Below are 11,069 nucleotides of genomic sequence, written 5' to 3'. Positions count from 1 at the left end.
AATTAGTTATTCCCACACATTAGTCTTATTAAAAACATTGCTCTCATTGGTATTATAGAATTGTTTAAGTTAGTGAAACAATTTACGCTTAAAGTAACTGTGAGTGGAACAAAATCTTTACTCCAAGTTTATTACATAATAATTGAGAATTGAACTTTGAACAAAAGAGTTAAGTAGTTTTTATTTCTGCCTAGTTTAAATTAGTTAAATAGGAGTAAAAACTTACTTTTACTATTATCAAATGGCGCCACTGCCATCTTAGTTGTTTTAGAATTAAATTCCCTTAGTTTTTCACGTCTACAATATCACCACCCACCCTTTGGTTCGAATTTGACCGTGTGATGTTTCTTGTAAAAATAGGATTTTTGCTCTTGGAAGTCGACTGGAAAATTTTTCGACACAGTACTTGGAGCATGCCCACACCCCTTTTAACTCTATTTCTGAGCTTGCATGCCCTCTTGTTACTGGGAAAAAAAATAACAAAACAAAATTTCAAACATAGTACTCAGAGCGCGCCCGCGACCCTCGGAAGAAAGCTCAATTTTAACTAGGTTAGTTACCGGTCCTTGCTTTTGTTGGAATTTATTGTTTATTCAGTATTCCAAGCATCGACATGACAAGTAGGTTCATATTAAAGACGCTATTCATAAATGTAGCAAGGAGGCACTCAGGTTCTCCTTCTTTCACTCGTCTCTTCTGTTAGAAGAGTTTTAAATTCTAGTATATCAGGTTGTTGTTTGACTGTTGTTAGTGTTTCTTTCATATTGGACTTAGCCTTGCATAAGATTAAGGTCTGGTAAGAAAAAACCATCTAACGTGCTCTATCGTAAACGTCAATGCACACGCCTATCTAGAATACCACACACTACACCTGCATCAATGGCTGAAGAAGCAGAGACTCCTCTCTCTGATTTTTACAAAGCCCTAAACGATAGCCCTAACTCATGAATCGTTCTTGCAGACCCAGTGGGGGATTTTCGAATTCCCCCCGATTATATTTAATTTGTTATCGATTTTTCATGGGTTAGACCACGAGAAGCTTTATCAGCACATGCGTAGGATAGAACAAGTTCTTACGACATTCCATCATCCTACCGTAGGTTCGGAACAAATTAAACTGTGGGTGTTTCCTTTCACCCTAGCCGATAAGGCGGAGTCTTGGTTAACTTCCCAAACACCTAATTCTGTGGACTCAAGGGCCAAACTTGTTCAATTGTTTATGGAACAGTTTTACCCACCGTTGAAGACAGATGAAATGATCCAACGGATTCATTTTTTCTGCCAGAGCCCTCATGAATCCTTTTCCGATGCCTGGAACTTGTACACTGATCTTCTTATAGAGTGTCCATATCATAACCTTGCGAAAGACACACTTGTTCGTGCCTTTTTCAAGGGGTTTTTACATCATCATAAAAAGATTCTTGATATAATGACTGAGGGTAGTTTCCATAGTAAAGGAGCCTCAGAGACTTATAGGTTTTTAGAAGATCAATCTAAGCGTAATAATAAATAGGGGGTAACGACATCCCCCACTCCGATAATTCTTCTTCCACAACCAAGGCTGCCAGTATGTTTAAGGTTAAATCTGATCCCGAGCTTAGAACTCTAATCGAACCTCTCACAAAAAAAGTCGACACCATTTCTATTCAACATAAGCATACTCATGTCATGAACATCAACTTTCTTCCATGTAATTTATGTTGTAGCCTTGAGCATACCGACTCCTATTGTCCTCTTCTCTATGAACAACTATCACAACCACCATCACAGCCAGATAATGTTTGCTCCGTTAATAGTCTTCCTATTCCTAACGCACCTTAGAGACAAAACCCCAACTTCAGTTGGCGTAATAATCAACCAGTTACACCTCCGGGGTTTAATAATCAAAATGTTAGGCTAGTGAACAACTACAACCCAGCTCCACAAAGACAAGAACAAGGACAAGGTAATTATAATAATTACAATAATAATAATAATAATAATAATAATAGAGGTATCGTCCCTGTTAATAACAACTATCACAACCCACCCGTTAATAATCAACGTGAGATAGTTCCTATCACACCATCTGTGACCACTACACATCCACAACCGGATCGTTTCAATGCCTACATGTAAGCTTAACAACATATTCAACAATCCATACAACAGTTAACTCAAGAGAAAGCCCAACCAAAAGGTGTATTTCCAAGTCAAGCTATACCAGATCCTAAAACGCCAAACACAGCCTTTGAAATAACCAGTAATACTAGTAATGATTTAAACGTAGGTGAGTTAAATGTCATCACCACTCTCCGTTCTGGCAAAGTGGTTGATAACCCCGTAACTATGCTCGTTACTACACCACCAATGGTCAATGAAAATGAAAATTTACTAGATACCAAAATAGAAACTGAAGATCCTACCCCTGTAGAGGTACCAGTTAAACCACAACCCAAAAGGAAAGTTGCCAAGGTTAAAACTTATATTGATCCATATGCTAAATATAGAGAGAAACCACCGTTTCCCCAAAGTCTAGTCATGTTAAACAAAGATACAAATTTTGACGAGATTAGGAAAGCTTTTAAAAATATAACGATAAACCTACCTTTTCTTGAAGCTATTAAAAAATTACCACAACATGCTAAGTTTTTAAAAGAGTTGTGCACTACTAGGCGGAAAACAAACATCCCAAAAGATACCTTTATAACTGAACAATTTCCCACTCTATCTGAATATAATGGAATCGTTAAGTACAATGACCCTGGTCGTCCGACTGTACAATGCACTTTAAGGGATACCCACACGACGACTGCGTTATTAGACCTAGGGGCGAGTGTTAACTTACTGCCTTATTATTTATTTAAACAAGTAGGACTACAGGAGATGTAACCAACTAAAATAATGTTGCAATTAGCTAATCGTTCTATTAAGTATCCTAAGGGTGTTGTTGAAAACGTGCTTGTTAAAGTTCAAGATTTTTACTATCCAGTCGACTTTGTTATCCTTGACATAGAAGTCACTAACAACTTTGTTCCTATCATCTTAGGGCGTCCTTTCTTGGCAACTGTCAACGCGCTCATAAACTGCCGCGAAGGTTCGATGTCCATGTCTTTTAGCCATTTTTCTGTTGAGGTAAATGTTTTCAAAATGATGAAACAGTTACCAGATACAACTATCGATGGAGAAGTTAGCATGATCAAGAGCTTAGCTCAAGATTATTTCAAAAACACGTTTCCTGAGAATCAGATTCACCAATTCCTTTCCTTCGAAAGTTTCGACTTCGATAATGACTCCCTAGACGTAGATGAAATCGAGGAAGATTTCCTTCGACTTTTTTGAAACTCTTCCTTGCCACCTCGCGAGTCCCCCCCCCCCCCTATCAGCAACCATTCACCTACCTCATATCCTAATGTCACTCATTCACATTCCATCACCAATATTTCCCATCTTCCACCTTTTTAAAGGAACCTTGAGTTTGCACTTGACCCTCTTGCTTCTCCTGTGCTTCATGATTTTCTAAACCCTCCTAGTACGAAAATACTACCCAAGGACAAGCCACCCGACCCTTTCATTTTCAGATGTGAGATTATACCAACCCACGCCACCAATGAGTTTTGTGTTAAACCCACATTCTCATTTTTTCCATTCATTACTCCTTAAACTTATCCATATCCCACATATCTTCCACAACCATCCATTTTTTCAAGATCATTCGCTTGGCCACCCTTTCGTTGGAGAAAAAAAAAAGAAATTGCATGCTAGGTTAAGTTCTAGATCTATCAGTATTCACTTTTATTCTGCTACTCCACGTCATAGGAAATCTTGGTGCCTAATTCTATTTGGGTTTGCAGTCCGTGTTAATTATTTATGGACATACCCGCAACTCTTTAGATTGTTAATATATGGTAAACTGCATGTTAATACATGTTTTAGTTTAGTAAGTCTCAGGAATCTAATTTTAAAAGACCCACGTTTAAAAAAAATTCTAAACAATGTTTTCAAAAATTTGTTTACAGGTGGGGTGTTTGGCCTTTCCATTCTTGATCGCTCAACTTTCTATTCTTGTTGATTATGACGTTAGACGCCACCCATGTTTTGTATTATTTTTAAGAATATTTTCCTGTTTTAGTAAAATTTTTATTCCCAGTGTTTAGTTAAGTAGTTAATATTGAATTATGCATTTGGTTGTTATTTGAATTTCAAGTTAATTAATTTTTTGTCCAAGCATGCTATCTATTTTTCATGAATCCCACTTTTCCGACTTGTTTGGGGGTGGCATTATTTGTTTAGCATTGTATTTTACCCTATCCACATGTTTTTGGAAGTTAATATTGCAAGGTTGTAAGAATATAATGTATGTATAAGCATGCTGCTAATGTGGTGTAGCTAGAATTAGCTACTAATGTTTGGTGCAACCTCAAGGGTTAAAGGCATTGAGATTGCTATTTTGATATGATGTTTAAAACCATTTAGAATGGCTGATGAGGTTTCTCTCGACTGTTTCTATTTTGGTTTTTAGCAACCCTTTTCTTATTCCATCTCTTTTCTTATCAATTAGGGAACCTTGAGGACCTTTGTTTAAGCAAATAGTACTCTATAAATACATGGCACACCATATACTTCATACCGCACCTCTCAATTCATACCACAAACAGTACTCGGAGCGCACACGCCTTCACTTTTGCTTTATAACAGAGCGCGCCAGCGCCCAAAGTCTTGGATTGCAGAATTTTCCTTTCTCAGAGTTGAGCGCGCACGCCCTCTTCCATAGGCCATTCTGAGAGCGCCCGCGCCCGGACTTCAACACACCTCTAGTTCTGTTTTCTGGGGTTTTCCGCAGTCACTTCCAGGAGCCCAGTAGTGTATTTGTTTGCTATGAAATCTCCTCAAATCATACCGGAGCAGCCCTTTAAAGAATTGCTCGAGAGTGACACCTATGAATACTAGTTCTGCGACAGGATTGTGCAGTCAAGATGGCAGAATCTACTGGTAAGTGCTGATGACTCTTATTCTCCTAAACTTACTGCTTATTTCTATGATAATTGTAAGTTTTTTTATCGACCAGATGGGGAATAAGTGTTCTCCGTCACCATTAATGATAAGATAATGGATTTCAGTAACTTTTTGGTAGCCTTTGCTATTGGAATGGCTATACCTGCTCCCCAAAACTCATGGGGCTATATGTCTGATAATATATACCTCTATAACTATGAGTATTTCCAAGAGACTTATGGGGCGGGGATTTTTTGTGTAGAGGACCAAGGCCAATATAACGTAGGCCTTGGTAGCTTGTCCCTTAACGTAGGCACTATCATGTTCTTTATCATGCTGAATATCTTAGGGGAATGGTGGTTTTCTTCTGCGAATAACGCCACTGGTGATATCTTCCTTGCTTTAGTTGAGGGACGTATGCTATATGATATTCCCCAGACCTTAGTGTCCAGTTTAGCACGAGCCCATAGTATGAAGCATAAGTACCTTCTTCTGCCTATCTTGGTTTACCACATCATGTTATGTTGGGTTGGGTTGACATTATGAAACCCACCAATTGCATTGTACGCTTTTTTCGTGCTATGACTTGGCCGGGGTGGAGGCTACAACCTCATCAAGTTGCCCCTTACACTCCATTAGACCGAGTGACACTTAACAGGTTAGCACGGGTTGATGATAAATGGCGTGAGGCCTAGCAAATTATCATGGCTTGGAAGGATGCAAAGGAGCCTCACTTCTTTATAGAAGAAGAGGACAACGCTTAAATGCTGGATATGAGGTAAGTTTTACTTTCTGTTAGTGTCCACTTATGTCCCAAGCAATTTAATTTTTGTTATTCCCATAACGGGTGGAACTCATATAGAGTTGTGTCTGTTTTTCTTTACCTATATTAGTATGTTCTAAATTTGTTTTGCAGGTGCTCTAAAATTTTCACGCGTTTCTATGGTATTTTCTATCCTTCTTATTTCTATACTTTGATGACAAAACATGTTTTTGTTTGGGAGTAGCATAGAAACATGCATAAATTAAGGCACCTATTAGGATATATATATAAATATGTATAATATGCACTTTGCTTTCAATAAAAAAAAATAATTAAAAATAATAATAAAAAGTATTTATACTATGCACTTAGGAATATTGGTATTGTTTCTTTTTCTGTGATGATAGTAGTCTAGAAGTTTGATTTTAGCTCTTAAATTAGAATAGTTTTTAGAAACTTAGGTTAATATGTAGGTAATAGTCATTGCATCTTTCCATAAATATATTGTATGAGCATCTATATTTGTATTGGCAGTAAGTTTCTGAAATCTAGGTTAGTATATTTATTCTACAAATCCTGTGAGAATATAGCCTCAAAGCCTTATGAGTGAAATATCTGAGTAATGACACAATGGAGAAGTAAAATTTGAACAGAGAAATCACACGTCCACTTGCTTGATCACTATACCATATCCTAAGCGAGAATTTAGCCCTTTTTTGGATCGATATAGCCAGAAATTAAAACTCATATGAAATTATTTTTCGCTAGTCGCCCCTCTGAGCCTTTCTTTAGCCTTTTCATAAACCACAAATCCTTTACCTTTTTATAAGAAACAAAACAAAATAAAAATCAGCCTACCCATTTTTGAATGAGTCTGAGAATAAAGATGAAATGAAAAAAAGAAAAGAGAAAGACCTGTGGAAAAACCAAGAATTTGTTAGTTGCTTCAATTAAGAATAGAAAAGAAAGTTTTCATCCAAAGAAAAGAAATAAATAAATAAATAAAATAAAAAGTTAGAACTCCAAAAACAGAATCAAAGGAGTCAAAAGCCAAAAGAAAAAGGAAAGAAAATGGCTAAGGATTGAAACAAAGTGTAGAAGCAAAGTAAGAGCAAGGTTTTCTCTAGTTACATATTTTGAAGACTCTATTATCTCAGACTTGTCCTTTTGAATATCCATTTCCTTCCTTCTTAAACAATCACATAATCCCCGCAACACCTAATAAAGACATCTAGCTCAATTAGGAATATGTTAGTGTAATAGTAAGTGGCAGATGTGTTTGATCGACTTCGGCTTTTGTACGTCATTGAGATTGGTAGAAAAAGTGTGCCCACTGCACACTGGAGTGAATGAAACTTGAGTGGAAAAATCAGAGTGTTTTTTTCTTGACATATATGTGAGGACCTACTTAAGGACGCTATTCCAAAGTTTCATAAACGGACCTGTTATTGCATTTCATAGCATAGTTCATTATATATATGTTTATCCGTAGATGATTGATTATTTCGGAATTTTGACTTAACCCCCCAAAGTTTGGTAGCATTTTGACTAAACCCCCCATTTTTAAAATCATTTGAGTTTGCCCCCCACTCCGTCAATTTTGTGTGTAACAAACGTTGGTATTTTAGCTATTGACCATTTTACCCTTATGAAATAGACGTTGCATTGCCCCCCACATTAGGACGTTAAACCCAGCTTTGCGAAGACCCCCCAAAAGTTGCCATTATTTAATTCTTGCACTCTCTCTCTCTCTCGTATTTTACATATTGGCCATTTTGCCCTTATGAAATAGCCGTTGGGTTTTATATTTTATTCCTTTCGTATAAATCTCATCTCCTCCTCAACCCTTTAGTCTGAAATCAACACAAATCTCATCTCATTTTTATGAGCGGTGGCACTTGCGAGGTTAGCAACACAAATCAACCATCTCAGGTTCTATTCTCACACTTAATCTTCTTCCTGACGACCTTCTTCTTCTTCTTCGTTAACTGTTTTCTTAAACATTGGGGGGTTTATGCAAATAGCATATTGACGTTTGGGGGGTTTACACTAACTACTATTGAACCTCAAACTTAATTTGTTTTGTTCTGTTTTCAGATTGCAATGTCATCATCAAAAGCAATCAACTATGGGTCTTGTTTTCTTTGTTGGGATGCAGGGCACTGGAAGGTTGATTGTCGTTGGCTTGATTATCCCTGTGTTTTAGGATGTCCAGATACTATGAGGGTTCGCTGGAGTGGGCAAGAACACACTAAAGGATTGAGATTCCTCAGATGTAATAATGCACCAAGATGCAACGGTTACAAATGGATAGATGTACCAACTAAAGCAAAAGGGAAGGTTGTAGAAGTGGAAGTGGAAAGGAATGAAGTGAAGAACAAAGAGAAGTCTAAAGAGGAGGGGAAACTTAAGTTGTATATTGATGGTGTTATTAAGATGAATATTGAAGGCAATGTGTCTAATGTAGCTGAACTTGTGAGGAAATTAGCATTTTAATATAATGGACATGTTCAAGTCTACATTTAATTCTAACATAGTGTTCAAGTCTACATTTAAGTCTGACATATTAATATGATAAAAAATGCATAACAGCAAACATGCCTTAAAATGATCAAAACACAGTACTTAAGTCATTGAAGTCTTACAACAAATCCATAACACAACACTTAAGCATACATAACACTTCTCTAACACTTAATAGAATAACAAATCAAGTACATTTTACATAGCACTTGACTCAGGTCTGACACAACAAATCAAGTACATTTTACACACAAATCATTGAAGTCTTACACATAGCACTTAAGTTAACCTCAGTCTTACAACAAATCCATAACACAACACTTACAAAACCCCATAAAAACATAGCATTAATGTAGTCAAGACTCCACCTGTGAAGAAGCTTGAGAGGATGTTGTACCCTTCCTGGACCTCTTTCTTGGAGGTGGCATTGGTGGCATTGTAGGTATGTTTAGGGCTGGCCTCAATGGGGCAACACTTTCTTGAGTTTGAATAGGTTCAGACTGGCTAGGTTGTGGACCTTGTGAACTTCCAAATAAAAGTTCAAATAGATGACCTTGATCAAAAACATTTCTCCCCCTCCTCCTACCCCTAGCACCTCTTCTGCCTCTTCCACCCCCATCCTCACTTGCAGTCCCCTCTTGGCTCCCATCTGTACCATTTCTCCCCTACCCCAACTCCTGCTTCTACCACCTCTACTTTCTCTCCCACTTGAAGGCAGTTGACTCCCATCTTCACTTGCAGTCACTTGCCTCTCATCCTCACCACTTGTACCCCTACCCCTACCCCTACCCCTACCTCTAACACCTCTGCCTCTACTTCTTGCTGGCAAATCACCTTCAATAACTTGACTCCCATATTCACTTGTAGGCAGTTGGCTCTTATCCTCACTGTTTGTACCCCTACCCCTAGCACCTCTGCCTCTACCACCTTTGCCTCTACCTCTTGCTGGCAAATCACCTTCAGCAACTTGACTCCCATCTTGTGCATTGATTGGTCTAAGAAGAAAGGGGTTTGGGAGTGGCCTTATTCTTGGTTTCCCAGGCCTTCCTCTTCCTCTATGAGATGCTCTGGCAGCAGCTGCAATGGCATTGGCTTCTGCATTGGCATTATTTCCCACCTGACCTCCTTGACAACCTCTGGCATTATGCCCATAAACTTGGCACCTTGAACACCTTACTGCGTTAGATTCATCTGCACCTCTTCTTCTATTCACCCTTGGCCTGCCAGGCTATCTTTGTCTGATTGGTGGATAGATATACTCTTCTTGAGTAGGCTGTTATAAACACACTACTATCAGATAACATAGTACAACTATAACACCAAACATGAAATGGAGTGCAACTATACTTACAATAGGCCACATCTTCATGCAAGTAAGGTATAATGTGACCAGGACAAGCTCTTTTGTAAGTTGTTACAGAGAAATAAGGGCTACAATACCTAAAACAACACAAATAGAGGTATAATGATTCACAGAAAGACAGAAATGATTCACATAAATGACTCACAAAAAGAAGAAGATAGAAATGACCCCTTCATAGAAAGACAGACAGAAATGATTCACAGAAAGACAGACAGAAATGATTCACAGAAAGACAGAAATTATTCACAAAAAGGATTCACAGAAAGACAGGACATAAATGATTTTAAAAATGGGGGGTTTAGTCAAAACACTACCAAATTTTGGGGGGTTAAGTCAAAATTCCCCTTAACAGAAAGACAGAAATGATTCATAGAAAGACAGGACATAAATGATTCATAGAAAGACAGAAAGGATTCACAGAAAGACAGACATAAATGATTCACAGAAAGAGAAATTCAATGATCTTACTCAATCCATGGTTGCCTCCTTGGTTTAATGACAGCTACAACATGAAGGCAAGGAATGACAGTGACTTGCCATTCATGACAATCACATGTGTGTCTCTTTAAGTCCACATTTCACCATTTTCCAGTAAAGACATTAGTCACTAAAAATGTGCCTTCAATTGCTGAACCACTCACATTCAAATTTCCAATTTTGTTGCTAAGGTCAATAATAATATCCTTAACCCCTGGCACTAAATCATTATCATTCCATGGCTCACATTTCTCTTTCCTGTCATATAATAACTTCATTTGCAATATCATCACTTGTGAAATCATTTTGACAATGGGTTTGTCCCTAGCCATCAATATATGACTATTTCATGCTTCTGAAAAGTTGTTAGACAAATGATCAGACTTACACACTTCATCAAAGTATGATTTTGCCCACAACCTTGGATCTTCACCCATCAGATAGTTTTTTGCTCCACTGTCAAGCTTTTCTAGGTCATCCATCAGTTTTGAAAACTCTGACTCTGAATATGTTTTGGCAGCACTCCAGGCTTCAAGCTCAACTCCTCTGTACTTAGTTTTCATGTTCTTGACCATGTGTCTGAAACAATACCTCTGGTTACAATCAGGGAAAACAGTTGCAACTGCATAACACAATCTTTTCTGCCTGTTAGAGATAATAGTCAACTTCTGAGGGTGCCTATTTAAATGTGGTGCCATCTTCTCCAGAAAATCAATCCATGTCTCTATATTTTCAGCAATACACAAATAAAAAGCAACAGGGAACAATCCATTGTTACCATCCAATGCAATAATAGATAGGCAGACACCTCCATGTTTCCCCTTCAAGAAACAACCATCAAGTCCTATCATAGGCCTACAGCCTTGCACAAAACCATCTAGACTAGCCTTGAATGCAATACACACAGTCATAAAACTATGGAAATTTTCATGTCTAAAGTGCTTTGGAACACTTCCTAGGTTAGCTTGC

Source organism: Coptis chinensis, chromosome 9 (genome assembly GCF_015680905.1).
Source record: "Coptis chinensis isolate HL-2020 chromosome 9, ASM1568090v1, whole genome shotgun sequence".
In the NCBI taxonomy this organism is placed as follows: Eukaryota; Viridiplantae; Streptophyta; class Magnoliopsida; order Ranunculales; family Ranunculaceae; genus Coptis; species Coptis chinensis.
The sequence above is the reverse complement of the archived record's forward strand: the minus strand, read 5'-3'. Positions refer to the sequence as shown.